This window comes from Myodes glareolus, chromosome 1 (genome assembly GCF_982192425.1).
Source record: "Myodes glareolus chromosome 1, mMyoGla1.1, whole genome shotgun sequence".
Taxonomy (NCBI): Eukaryota; Metazoa; Chordata; class Mammalia; order Rodentia; family Cricetidae; genus Myodes; species Myodes glareolus.
This window is the reverse complement of record NC_142026.1, coordinates 44,996,818-45,012,028: the sequence shown is the minus strand read 5'-3', so window position 1 is coordinate 45,012,028 and position 15,211 is coordinate 44,996,818. Positions and strand designations below refer to the sequence as shown.

Below are 15,211 nucleotides of genomic sequence, written 5' to 3'. Positions count from 1 at the left end.
TCTTTTCTGTGCAGTGATGACTGTTTGCCTAGGCAGGTGGTGACTGTCAGATGTTTTAATTTTGCTGTGTTTTACACCAAGTGCCTAATGTCTGTGACCAACCATTTTATTAACTCCTTTTTAAATTTTAATTTTTATTTTCTTATTTTTTAAGTTGATCTATACCAGATTTTGCTTTAAGTTACAATATTTGGATTGGACAGAATAAGTTTTTATTTTATTTATTTATTTATTTATTTATTTGATTTTTTTTTGTTTTTTTTTAAAGTTTTATTTATTTATTTATTATGTATATAACATTCGGCCTCCATGTATACCCGCATGCCAGAAGAGGGTGCCAGGTCTCATTACAGATGGCTGTGAGCCACCATGTGGTTGTTGGGAATTGAACTCAGGACCTCTGGAAGAGCAGTCAGTGCTCTTAACCACTGAGCCATCTCTCCAGCCCCAGAATAAGTTTTTAAAAGCTAACTTTTAATTTCACTTTTATGTTACCAGATGGCATATTTTAAACATAGTTTAAAATACCAGTTTTTTAAAGCATAAATGGAAGTTCAAATTGAAGGGCATAAAATAAGAAAAAAATGATAATTGTATGTATTTGGCTTAATAATTGGAATTAAATCAGCTCAATATTACACTTTTTTTTAACGGTTTATTTATTATGTAATGTTCTGACTGCATGTATGCCTTCAGGCCAGAAGAGGGCACCAAATTTCATTATAGATGGTTATGAGCCACCATGTGAATGCTGAGAATTGAACTCAGGACCTCTGGAAGAGCAGTTGGTGCCCTTAACCTCTGAACCATCTCTGCAATCCTATGCTTCCTTTTTATACGCTTCCTTTTGGAATAGCATTTAACATTTCCTGACAGAGTGGATTACTCATTCATGAAGTTGAAGTATTATATATGAATGTTTTGAAATTTGAATGATGAGAACTTTGGGAAGACTGTCTTGAATGGAGTCTACTGAGTGTGACCTACTCTCTGTGTTTATTAAAGATGTCACCAGCATGCAAAGAAGGGAGCCTGTGTCATTGCCCAGGCATGCTATGAAATAACAGTTTTTCTATTTTAATATTTTCTGATTTCATTTCTACCTTGGATAGGTAAAGCATTTTACAACATTCCTAAACTCAATTAAATTACTCTTTTCTGGGGAAATACACATTTTTATGAGTGTAGCATGATTTTATTTCTTATGTGATTTTTTTTTTCAGCGTTTCATAGTTCACAAAGAAACTTTTAAAATGTCAGTATATTAATAGTCTTTGCATATTTAAGTGTCATGTAACACAACAGGCTTCACATTAGCAGTCTCACGAGGATGTTCTGAGTAATACTTGTGAAAAAGAATAAAGTCAGAGTTGTGGTTGAAGCAGAGGGAAATTAGCAAGTTTTTTAAGGGACAGACTATGTTGTAACAATCAAACAATCAAATATTAAAAACTTTGCAACTTTGAAATTGATTTTGTAAATCTCTATTATATGAGTCATTTTAAGAGTTTATAGCTTGTTTTGATATTTGTTTTAAATTTTTGGTTTTTGGATTATGAAGAAGCTTCATACAATGCAATATTCTGATTGAAGTAGGAAAGTTGTCTATTTCCTCCATAGCTAATTTTATTCTTGAATAATCACATAGGAATCCCATTGTAGTATAGAGTACCTTTTTCCCATTCTTACCTGTGCTGTAGCAAGGTGTGGCCAAGGCTGGGATGTTTATATAGGTTGCTCTGACTGACAGTTTAGTAGAGAGAGAATGGATTTTATGCAATGTACCTTTGTTTCCTTTTTTATTCTATATATTACTGTGTTAAATAAATGTTGCCCTTGACTCACCTAGTGAATTAATTTTATAACCTACTGATATTTGATAATTGTGCTGTGGAGTGTATTATGGTTTAGTAAACCAATATTTTTATGATGAGCTATTCATGATTAACAGTTTTCTATAATTATTTTCTTTCCTTGAACTCAGTAATTTAGCAGTTAATTGACTGTTGATTCACCCCTCACTTCTGACAGTAAACTGACAAGTGTTTCAGAAATGCACACGAGCTTTTTATTGATAATGTCTTTGAACTATCTTTCCTTTATAAGTGCTACAATTTTTACTGGTTTTAGCAAACATGAGATGTATATGCTTTTTGAGTTATTTTTTTCAAACAATTACTTAAAAGCATTTCAATTTAAAGCTTTAACAGATCAAGACTATGATATTTAAAGTATTGAATTCAAATAAAAGCTTGATAATGCTTTTCAGACTGTGTGATATACTTAAAATTTTTGCGGTTTAAAAGTTTTTCCTCTTCGTTTAGTTTTGTGGATGTGTGTGTGTGCACATGCCATAGTGTACATGTAGAGGCTAGAGACACCTTGAGGTAGTTAGTTCTCTCCTTATACTGTGTAGGTTTCAGGGTTCAAACTCAGGTAGTCAGGTTTAGTGGCTGGTGCTTATACCCACTGGGCCACCTTGCTGCTCCCCCCCCCGTAAATTCATTGTGTGTGTGTGTGTGTGTGTGTGTGTGTGTGTGTGTGTGCGCACATCCCATGATGCACAGGTAGAGGGAAGAGGACAACTTGCAGCAGTCAACTCTAGCCATCTCTCTTCTGGGTCCCAGGGATTGAACTCCGGCCAGTAGACTTGGTGGCAAGCACTTTTATCTGCTGATTTACCCTGCCAACAAGTTGGGCTGTTTTGACTGAACATTATCTTCTTTATACAGTATCATTCTTTGAATGTTGATAGTTGTATCTCCATAGAAATTATCTTACCAATGGAAAAACTTTATGAGTATATTGTATCTCTGTCATTGTTGTCTTAGATTATAGTCATGAATCTGGGGGAAAGAGCAATTTAATTAAGAGTAATAAGCTATCTAGTTTTCTTAATATTTTATCATCTAGCAGCTGTTTTCAAGGAAGTGATTGTTAATATTCAAATCATTAAAATAAGCTTAAGAAGTAATATACATTGTTACTATTTTGTGTGACAGTCACAATCCAGTTTGAATTGTGGAACTCAAATATTTCTGAAAATAAGCCGCTGTAGATTTTTTCCATATTAAATTATTAAAATTAAAATAGTACCTAAAATTAAATCATCAGTAAATTTCAGTCTCTGTGTGCTATGAGTTTTTTATTTTTCAAAAAATAAATATTTAGGCTAGAGATACAGCTTAGTGGTAGGATGTTTGCTTAGACTACACAAGGTCCTGGTTTCAGTCTCTAGCACTGCCCAAACAAACAAACAAACAAACAGAAACAATCAGTAAACCTCAGTCCATGAGCAAAATATTTGAACAGGCAGCTCTAAAGCTCTGTGGAATTGTTTAAAAGCAACTGAGGTGCTGGATCTTCTGGGTTCCCACTGGAATCAAAGGGCCACAGCAGGTAAGGGAAGATAGATTGTCAAGAGACAAGCCATTGGAGTAGATGCCAGTAGCCTAGTCTACAGAGAGCTCTCCAAGCCAGTCAGAACTACATCAAAAAGCAAAACAAACCAACGCCTCAAAACAAAAACAAGAAAAGGCCAACTAAGAGTAGAGGAATATAGCATTGTGACTTAAAAACAAAAAACAAAAATAAAACAGCTACCCCCCACAACCCAGTCTGTGTTCCAGTTTTTTCCTTGGTTGACAGCAATCATAAAGATAGCAATTGCATTCCCAGTGTGGGGTGCAGGTCCTCGGTCCCAGAGGGAATAGTACAGATCTTATTTGAAAGTTATTCTGTGTTTGTGTGTGTGTATCTAATTTATTGGGGAACTACTTGAAGGAGTGATGCAGGTATTTTTATATATATATATATATATATATATATATATATATATATATCTCCTACTTTTTATGTTGGAAAGGCAGTAGACATAGATTGAAAATATTTTAAGGTAAATAGAAAAAAAATCATGTAGTTGCTTTGTACAACATATGAGAAGCTATACAGTAGCCTTCCTGAGGCTTCAGATAAAATGTCTGGGGGAGACATTTTAATTTTTAGTGTCATCTCAGAAACATCAGGACAGTCAGAGCATCATTGTATACAGGAGAGTTTGGAAAGTCATGTGGATTCATGTCAGGATACATGTTTATGAAAACCTAAGACTAAATTTTCATCATTGCATGCATCTACATAGTAATACTCCTGTCTCATAAACACCCTCCCACTCCTTCTCCCAGTAAGAACAAGAAAGGGGTGACTAAAACTCAAAGAAATAATGAATGGTAGAACTGTGGCTTAGTTCGTATAGAAAGTAAAAGGCAGGGCATAGCAAGAGGAATGTTAAGATAGTAGCCAATCACAGAGCCAGGTTGCAAAGACTAGGCAGAGAGAGTGTGTGTGTGGTGGTGGGTGGGCAGATTGTTTTGCTTTTAAACTTGTTATTTCTGGAAACCTCTTATGAAATCCTTGCTGCCAAAACAGTAAATCTCATGAACTGGAGGAGAGTCTAAATCTCCCAAGTCACCAAATTATATTATTCTACTTAATTTATTTGCTTATTTTTATTTTATCTGTGTATGTGTGCCTGAGTGGATATGAATGCATCACTATGTAAAAAAGCTTATGGAGACCAGCAGGGGCATTGGATCCCAGAACTGGATTTATAGGTGTTATGAGCTGCTCGTCATGGATGCTCATGTCTGAATCCGAGTCCTGTACAGAAGTAGCAGCTGACCTTAACCACTGAGCCATCTTTCTAGCCCTTTGAATAATTTTGGACTAAAGTCACAAGGCATGCAAGAATAAAAAATGCAGCACACTGAAAGATCTTAAACAATGGACAGCCAGGTTTCCTTGAGGAAACCTGAGCAGTGCACTTCTGAGATAAACATTTAAATCAGCTTTTTTTTTTTTTTAAAGTATACTCAAAGAGCTGAGGAAAATCATTCACAAAGCACTAGCGGAAAATGAAAATTGTGTATAAATGATAAGAAAATGGAAGAATACATATCTTTATGTACACATGGGATTTTCTTATAAATAGACTGTCTTTTAACAAGCTTAAAACTGCTGAATTAAACAAAGTAGTTTTACTGGACCATGATGGAATGAACTGGAAATCAGACAGTTGTAAAATCCTCAAATATTTGGAATTTGAACAATGTACTCATACCCAGTGGCTCAGGGGAGAAATCACAAAGGAGTTTAGGAAGTACCTTGGGATGAGTAAAAGTAAAATACAGCACAGCAGGGTGTCTGGGAGACAGCATGGTCACTTATAGTTTCACAGCTTCTGGTAAGCAGTGCTAGACCTCACATCATTAGCCTCGGTGTATCTGAAGGGTCATGGATGAAGAGCAAGCCTACCCGAAGACTAGGAGAAGGAAGATAGCAATAATCAGTCATAAAACCAAGAGCAGGAGATTATCGAAAAAGCAAAACCAAAATAGATTCCTTTAAATAAGCCTTCAAATAGACAGACTTTAAGTTTATTTAGTAAGGGTGGTGATAGGGGCAAGGAAAAGACTCAAATTACTAAATCCTAAGTAAAAGTGGACATTACTACTGAGTTACGTAAAATATAAAAAATGAGTAGCTTCACAATCAAATTAGCCAGAAATGAACAAATACCTAGGAATAAAACTACAAACTGATCCAAGAATTAGAAAATTTGCAGACTTAAAATAAGTAAGGGGATTGAATTATTGAAGAATCAATCTCTGGTAACTTTTAACATTTAAAGGAGAATTAACACTAACCTTTTCTGATTCTTCCAAAAAGCTTGAGGCAGCTTATTTGTAAATATAACTAACTAGCCAGCCATCTGACCAGTCAGCGAGTCAACAAAAGCAACCGAGGATCTCTTTAATGCATTTGTAACAGTTCTTAGCAAGGTCTTAGCGGAATTCAGCGGATGTCTAAATAATATCCTGTTATGAACAAGTGTGATTAATCCCAAAAATCTAAGCATGGTTCAACATGGGAAATGCATTAACATAAAAAGAAAGAAATGAAGCTGCCTCTGAGGTGACATGCTTTTGTTTATAGAAAACATTAAAAAAATTAGGCAAAATTTTATTGAAGTCCCAGGATTAAAAAAGTCAAACAGAAGCCAGACACTCTTTACAGTAGCATCCAAGTTATGTATGTATCTCCTCTCTAACAAATGCTTTTGATCTGGTCTGTAAAATTGGATGTGTTGAACTTTCATTTAGTTGAGAATGTTTTCAAGTGATTCTTGAAGCTTGGCTTTTTTCCCTCCTCCCCCTGTCCCTCCCCCTTTCATGTGTTATTTAAAGAAACATTGCTTAATTTGTAAATATTTGAAAAATTCAATGATGTTTCTGTTACTAATTTTTCATTTAATTAGTGGTCTCACAACAGTGTATACTTGCTTTTTTTTTTAAGCTGTGTTAAGTTGACTTTTATGATCCAAAATTTAATCAGCCTTGCTGAATAATTCTTGTGAACTTTTTGAGAATCTTTATCCTTGTCTTAATGAATGAGATGGTCTATAATATCCATTTTATCCAGACAATTGCTTATGTAGTTGAATTCAGTTCTGTTGTATCCTTACTGTTTTGTTTGTTTTGTCCTGTCTGGTAGATCTGCTAATTTGGGACAGCAGGATATTAATATCCATAACCATCGTAATAGATTTGTTTTTTTTGTACTAGCTTTTGCTTCACACATTCTCATTTTTTATGATTACTTGCATACTCTGTCATTGATTATTACGACATCTTGGTGTGTTTTGTCCCCTTTGTCATTGTTTGTTTCCTGGTTAACTTTTTTTTTAAATTTTTATTTTTTATTTGTTTTTTTTTGGTTCTTTTGAGACAGGGTTTCTCTGTGTAGATTTGGAGCCTGTCCTGGAACTAGCTCATGTAGTCCAGACTGGCCTCCAACTCACAGAGATCCGCCTGCCTCTGTCTCCTTCCAAGTTCTGGGATTAAAGGCATATGCCACCACCACCTGGCTCTGGTTAATTTCTTAAACTGAAGTTTGTCCTGTCTTAAATTAGTATAACTATTCCAAGCTTTTTTAAGTTAATAATTGTGATATCTTTTTCCCTATATTTCTGAATCATTTCTTTGGAGTGCTTTCTTTTTGTCTCAACTTAAAACCCTCAATGTACAGTTTCATCTACTCAGGTCCTTTTAAAATTAACTGAAATTTTAATAAAATATGCTTATTTAATATGCTTCTAAGTTTTTGTACTATGCACATCTAATAAATTTATTTGTTAACTTATGTATGTGCATAGTAGCCTATGTTTTCCATTAAAGCCCTCAGTATATTAGACATAATTAAAAAAAATCCTGGTCTAAAAATTCAGCATTCCAGATCTGTCAGATTCTGGTTCTAATGATTTTTAATTCTCTTTTCCCTTTCTAGGTATTCATCTGTACTTTTTAATATACTTTGTGAATATTCTATTTTGACAAATGGCACTTCTGTAAATGAGCCTTCAGTAGAGTGTGGGAAGGATTGTGTATGGTAGAGGGAGTCTTCGATAGTCCTGTGATGAGGGCTTTTAACCTTTTGGTGAGTGTGCGCCTGCAGTGTTAAATAAAATCCCCTGGTGATTCTATTTTTTTCTTCTGCCTTAGGTGGGATAGGATGAGCACAGCTGACAGAGTTAGGTATGTCCCAAGGAGAGGGACTTCTCAGGGGATTTGGCTCGGACAAAACTCCAGCCTGTGAAGCTCAGGTGAAGGGTTTCTCCTGAGGACAATCTCAGTTAAGGAAGAACTGTTGCCAGGCATGTGGCACATAGCTTTAATCCCAGCACCCGGATCTCTGAGATTGCTCAGCCAGCCAGGGTTACATGGTTGGACCTTGTCTTAAAATAAAATGAAACAAGACAACCTGGAATTTTCTGGTGTAATCAGAATACTTTCTTCCACGGCCAGAATCATGAAGTGATTTTTCTCTGATCCATCTGGGAACTTATGTTTGTGAGGCTTGTACAGTGTGTGTGTGACGGGGCAGGAGGTCTCAGTTCTGGTAACGTGTGATCCTCTGTAGCAGTTTGCCCTGTGTTCTTGTTTGTAGCATGAGGGCCGGCTTGTTGGGGTTTCCGTCCCGCCCGGTACCCAAACAGCCGCAAATCCCAAAGAGAAATTACACACAGGACTCCATAAGGTTATAAACTGATTGGCCCATTAGGTCAGGCTTCTTGTTAACTCTTTTTTTTTTTTGAAAGTAATTTTATTAAATTATAAAAGTTTCCATTTACGCCCCTCTTCCCAACACCCTCCCACTCCCCCCCTCCCTCTCTTCCTCCCTCTTTGTCCCTAAGGGCAGTCAGGATTTCCTGCCCTGTGGGAAGTTCAAGTTCCTCCCCCCTCCCTCCAGGTCCAGGAAGGTGAGTATCCAAACAGACTGGATCCCCAAAATCCAGTATATGCAGAGGAAACTAGTCCCAGTGTCATTGTCAATGGCTTCTCAGAAAGACTCCAGGCCAGCCACATTCAGAGAATCCGGCCACATTCAGAGAATCTGGTTGGATCACGTGCTTGTTCAGTCGCAGTCCAACTGGCCTTGGTAAACTCTCATTAGATCCGACCCCTTGTATCAGTGGGTGATAGCATCCCTCGCAGTCCTTCGTCATTTTCTTCGTCCTTCTGCTCCTCATTTGGACATTGGGGGGCTCAGTCCGGTGCTCCAATGTGGGTCTCCGTCTGTATCGCCATCCAACGCCAGATGAAGGATCTATGGTGATAAGCAAAATATTCATCAGTATGGTTATGGGCCAAGGCCGGTTCAGGCACCCTCTCCTCTGTCCAGAGAACAATCTGGGGATCTCTCCTTGGACCTGGGATCCCATATATAATCAAGTTTCCTGTAAACCCTAAAATGACTCCCTTAGTTGAAATATATTCTTCCCTGATCCCATATTCATCCTTCCTCCCTTCCCCCCATCCCGGTCAACCGAGCTTTCTCCATTCCTCCCCTACTCCCTTCTCTCTAACCCTCTCCCCTTCCAACAACCCTCCCACCCCCGCCATCTTGTTAACTCTTATAACATATATTACCCCATTATCCTTATCTATGTTAGCCACATGGGCTCAGTACCTTTCTCAGTGTGACAGCTTACATGTTGCCTCTTCGGTGGTCTGCGCAGGAGTGGCTGAGGGAGCTTCTGCTTCCAGAATACTCCCAGTCTCTTAGCTCCACCCCTACTTCCTGTCGGGCTTTCCCGCCTATACTGCCTGCCTGGCCAATCAGCGTTTTATTAAAATATGATTGACAGAATACAGACAATTCTCCCACACCACTTGTTTCTTTGATGGATGGGAAGAGTGCTGACTCTTGAGTTTGCTTGACTTTTTATGCCGTTAGGACACAGGAGACTAGAAAACAGAAATTGTTTCATTAATGGATGTAGTAATTCCTGGTTGATCAACTTATTTCTCATATGCTCTGTTTTCTGCCCATTCTGGTGCATCTGTGGAAAGTTCATAGTGTTTCCCAGATCTTTCTACTTGATGGTCTAGATGAAGCCTTGTTCACTGGTTATGCTGGCTAGCTTTATGTCAACTTGACACAAACTATAGTCATTTGAGAGGAGGGAACCTCAATTAAGAAAATGCCTCCAGATGTAAGCAGATAATCCGGTAAAACATGTTCTTAATTAATGCTCAATGTAGATGGGGACACCCCTGCTTGGTGGGCCTGAATTCGATAAGAAAACAGGCTGAGCAAGCCGTGAGGAAGAAACTAGTAAACAACACTCCACCATGGCCTCTGCATCAGCTCCGTTCTCAACATTCCTGCCCTGAGTTCCTGTTCTGACTTCTTTTGGTGATGGACAGTCATATGGAAGTGTAAACCCATAAACTTTCTTCCCCAAGTTGCCTTGGTCATGGTGTTTCTTTACAGCAAGAACAGAGACTCAGACAGGGATTTATCTTATTTTTAAGGCACAACTTGTTTTTGTGTGTGTCTCAACTGATTGGGATCTAATGGAAATCTCTCCACTTGGCAGGGTCATAGTGTCATTGTCTTCAGTATCTTCTTCCTTGATAGAGAATCTCGTGTTTAGAAGACTTGTATGCCATTTCTGTGGGATGAGACTTGGGAAAGCTTACAGAGAAAGGTACAAGGATTGGTTGATTCTCTTTGAGCGTTTTACTCTGGGTCATGGTCCACATTACAACACTGAGAGATTTGAAGGACGTCAATAAAATTTACTGACTTGACAGTGCCCAAGTCTAGAACTTGGGACATTTATGTATAAAATAAGAATAATCAGTTCAGTCAGGATTCCTCCACTTTGTGGGGGATGTTGTCTAAAATAGTGACCATAGTGACATGCCATTAACTTGTGTTTACTCCTTTCGTAGTGAGTCATACTAGCTTGCTTCCTGAGGCACTCTTCTCTAATAACTAGCTTGAACTAACAGAATGAGTTGGTCTTTTTCCTTGCCATGATGTCATTCCCTTGTAGGTAAAACCATCAGAATCACTTGTAAATGTTAGCATTCCATGCAATCAACTTAAATATCTTGTCTTAGCCTGAAGTCTTATCACCGAAGCCCTAGTCATTCCTTGTATGTAAACCATCTTACTTGTCAGTCTTCTTTCTGATGCATAATTGCTGAGGTCAGAGGGAGGTCTGTCCTATTTTGCCCAGAATCAAATAGATTGAGAATAAAACAAAGAAACAGTGCTGGAATAAATTATATCATATTTATTTGTCAGAAACTTTAAGTAGAGGATATTGTTTCTCTTGGAGCTAAATAAACTTGTTAACACGACTCTGACAGTTGGCTATCTAACGTAGTCATAGCTGGATAAAGCAGACCAACCGAGGTGTCCCGGTCAGAGCAGTCAAGAGCGCTTGCTTTTTATGAGCAGTAGTTTGTAAGTGAAGGAGTGTAGAGATGAGATGAGCACTTCTCCTTTATTAATTAAAGAGGGATCAGTGTACCCTCTAGGAGTCAACTATTTTTACTTCCTCTGGAAGGAGGAAGCCTTTTTTCTACCTTGCTTATCTGCTTATCCACTTCAGCTAGACAGCCGCTTCCTTTTTCCAGAATTCAGCCCTCTTACACAGCTTTCTCTGACTCTTATCCTTTCATCTTGTGACAGAATTTCTGTTGTGCTTTTTGTTAAATGAGTGTTGTTATTCACATTTTATAATGATGTACTACAATCTTTACAGTATTTTTCTTTGATTGGATTTAGTGTCTTTCTACCTTCTTCAGTCAGTTTTATATTTGGCACTAGTGGAGCTCAAAGATTTCCTTGCATTAGTGCATCTATGTTTTGCAGCTGAATGGAATTGCCTTCTTAAACTTAGCTAGGGCACCCTGAAGACGATAACCTGGGCTTCTTGTATACGGTTACAGCAATGCCATCTTAATATGTCTTCAGCGTGATCCGTTAGTTCTTTTCATCTTGACGTTGGGTTTGATTTCCTATTACCTAGTTGTTATGTCTTCTCTTTTTGATATAGTGTTATGTTTTGTAGAACACCTTTATTTTATTTATTTATTTATATTTATATTTATTTTTTTGAGACAAGGTTTTTATGTGTAGGCCTGGCTGTCTTAGAATGAGCTCTGTCAACCTGGCTGGCCTCGAACTCAAAAAGATCCACTTGCCTCTGCCTCCTGAGTGCTGGGATTAAGGGTGTGTGCCATTACTATCAAGTTTAGGGTACCTTTTAAAATACCATCCTTATTAAAAATACATGGGAGATAAATTTTTGAGAACTTAAGTGTCTGGAAACAAACAACAGCCCCCCCCCCCCCCCCCCCCCCGCCAATTAAACCTTTAGTTCTACTTTCAGGCTTAATTCAAGTTTTGGGTGCAGATTTCTGCTCTAGAAATTCACTCATTCAAGATTTGATGATGCTGCTCTGTGGCTTTATTTTTAACATTATTAAGTTTGAGGCATTCTTAATTCATTCCTTTGTGTGAATCTAAATTTTGTTTGAAATCTAGAGAATCGTCTTCATAGCTAGAATTGTGGACTTGCACGATGATTTGTATGCTGATATGTCTGTTTTGCTCATCTGTGCTAGGCGTGTGGATGAACCTCTTCAGTTTGGAACATTTAATAGAGTTTTAAAAGTTCCTCCAGTTCTACAAGTATGAACTTCCATGTAATCTTAGATTTATCAATAATTTTCCTTTGCTCTTAGTGCCAGAAGTCAAACTCTGTGCTCTATTCCCAAATACTCAGAGCTCTGGTATTTTCTCTTGCCAAGAAAAGCAGTCTCCTGCTAATTGTGGAACAGGACCATGGGCCATGTCGAAAGTAATAGAGATGTCTGAGGGTTAAGTGGTGCTTAGCAGACTTTGAATAGTCCTGTTTTTATCTCTGTCAGACACATGTGAACCAGTTCAGACTTGTAATACTGGTTTGGGTTCACCTTTCTTAGTGTAGTCCTAGAAATGTACCTGTGCCTTTTGATGAATTCAATGGGATTTGGCAGTTGATATTAATAAGAATGATGAATAGTAATGGTAATGAAAGTATTTCTAAGTATTTGCAATCACAATAATGTCTCAGATTATGTCCAAATTATATTATGCCCCAAATCACCAGTTTAGCTATGGCACTACAGTGGTGCTGTAGTTACCTTACCATGGTGTTTTGCTTATAGGTAGATGATGGTATGAAAATGAATTCATGTTCTTGTTTTCTACTCTTGTAGTAACCTTCAGTTTTATGCATTGACATAGTTTGAAGATCTGGAGTTAACTATGACATTGAATTATAAAGATTAACAATCATGTCATCTTGTACTTGTCCATTTCAAAGAAGTCTCTTTTGTCAGGGATGGTTGAGTGGAAGAGTGCTTGTGTAGTACATACATCCCTTGGGTTAAATCTTCTGCACTGAAAAAAAAGAAAAGTCTTAAAGAGAGCTTTGCATGTACAACTTTGATCAGTATTTTTTATTCATTCAAAAATACTCAGCACAAGTAAGGACAGGGACTGAAATCACATATCTCCACAGACCCAGAAGAGCACCCGGCTGTTTAGCTTGCCTTCATTATGAAAGTCCTGGGGAATTAGGAATAACAGGAACATACCATAAAACAGTAATTACTGTCTCCAGCAAATAGCCAACATTATACTAAATGGGGAAAACTATTTTTTCTGATATCTGTAATGAGAAGAATTTCCACTCTTGCCATTCTTTTGGTAGTGTTGAAGTTTTAACCAGAGCAGCAAGACATAAACTTGTATGTTTATAAAGGATAAAAGGATAAAATAAGGGATGAAAATAGAGGAAGAAGTAAAATTTTCCTAATTCATAGACAGCATGATTCTATGCTTAAAGGACCCTACGTACTCTACTAGAAAACTCCTAGATCTAGTAAACATTTTCAGCAAAGTCACAAGATACAAAATATACATGCAAAAGTTAGTGACTTTCTTATATACTAAAAGCAAACTCTTCCAGAAAGAAATTAGGGAAAATATTCTTTAGAAGTATCTAGGAATAAACCTAATCAAAGGAGTGAAAGACTTCTACATTGAAAACTTGAAGACACTGAAAAAAGAATCCAAAGAAAATACCAGAAAATGGCAAGATCATCCGTACTTCTAGATTAGCAATATTAATGTTATGAAATGGTTGTATTATCAAAATTAATATACAGATTTAATACAATCACCATCAAAATTCCAGTGACATTCTTTACTGAACTAGAAAAGAGTCAAACATAGAAAACCAAGAACAGTTGAAAAATTCCTAAGGAGATAGAACACAGCTGAAGGTATTCTAATACCTGACTTAGAAGCCTACCACCCACCTATAGTGTCAAGACCAAAACATACTTTCAGAAAAATAAGGTATGTAAACCAGTGGGACAGAAGAGAGGACCCTGAGATAAACCCACACAGCTCTGATCGTGTAATGCTTGACCAAAGTGCCAGCACATGCAGCAGGTAAAAAAACAAAGTATTCAACAGACGTCTTTCACACTGTAAAAAAAATAACAATTCCAAGTGGCTCAAAGACCTTGATGGTAAGCCTGAAAACAAAAACAAAAACAAAAAAAACAAAGCACGAAATACACTTAAAGGTAGAATGTAGACAGGAATCTTCTGAATAGGAAATAATCCTCAAAATTATCAAATGAGATTTTACAAAATTAAAAGTGTCAGCAGAATGTATAGCCATATTGCAAAAGAGGATAAAGTCCTTGCCAGCTGTACTTCAGAAAAGAACCAATATCTACAATTTATGAAGAACTGAAAAAAATCAAATATTCCCTCTAAAATGAAAGGAAATGAGCTAATGAAACAGACAATTCTCAGAAGAAACAAAAATAGCCAATATTTACAGAACTGTTCAGTGTCCTTAGCCATCAGGAAAATGCAAATTAAAATAACTTTGAGATTTCATCTCATTCCAGTCAGAAGCAATGACAGTAAATCATGGTGAGGGTGTGGGGAGAGAGGGCCTTGCTCACACCTGATGGGTGTGTAAACTAGTGTAGCCTTTTTGGAAGTCAGTGTGGAGGGTCTTCAGAGAATACAGGCCAGTCTACCCTACGACCTGGCCACACCTCTTCTGAGCATATGTGTTCGCAGGACTCTGCATCCTAGCACAGGTACTAGTGCAGCCGTGGTTCCTGCTGCTTATTCAGTATGGCAAGGATGGGAAGCCAGCTTAGGTGCCCATTAGTAGATGACTGGATAATAAAAATACAATACACAGTGGAAATCTGCATAGCTGTAAAGATATGTGAAACTGTTAAATTTGCAGGAATAATACATGGATCTGTAGTTTTTTAAAACAGAATGACCCAGAGATAGACAGAGACTGCATGTTCTGTTTCATAGGAATTTCAGTTTTTAACACACACACACACAGAGGGACAGACAGACAGACAGACAGACTGGGGAGAGGAGTATGGGCAAAACTTGAGAAATTAGGAGATCAAGAGATCAATTTTTCTGAGGAAGGAGCAGACAAGGGTATCCATGTGACATGAAAACAGGAGACTGGGAAGATGGAGGGGTAAGGTATAGGGAGAGGGGATGAAGGAAAGGGAGGTGATGGGGCAGGAGAATCAGCCATAACAAATTTTGCTTGAAAATACCATAATTAAGCAGTACTCGGTGTGCTAATTTAAAGAGCAAGTAATAAAAAGTCAGAGGGATAAGCCTCTATGCTGTCATTAATCAAAGCTAATTGTTTTGCATGTTGGTAATGTATGTCAGTCTCTTTGTATATGTGCATGTTCATTTAAACACATACATATTATACTATAAAAGTGTATATATATTT

At 37.4% G+C, this 15,211-nt stretch overlaps 1 protein-coding gene across 4 annotated transcripts in view; it reads left to right on the top strand.

The window, feature by feature from the left end:
- Fbxl17 (F-box and leucine rich repeat protein 17) overlaps positions 1-15,211 on the top strand; it is a 472,329-nt gene that overhangs the window by 22,683 nt on the left and 434,435 nt on the right. The window lies entirely within an intron of this gene.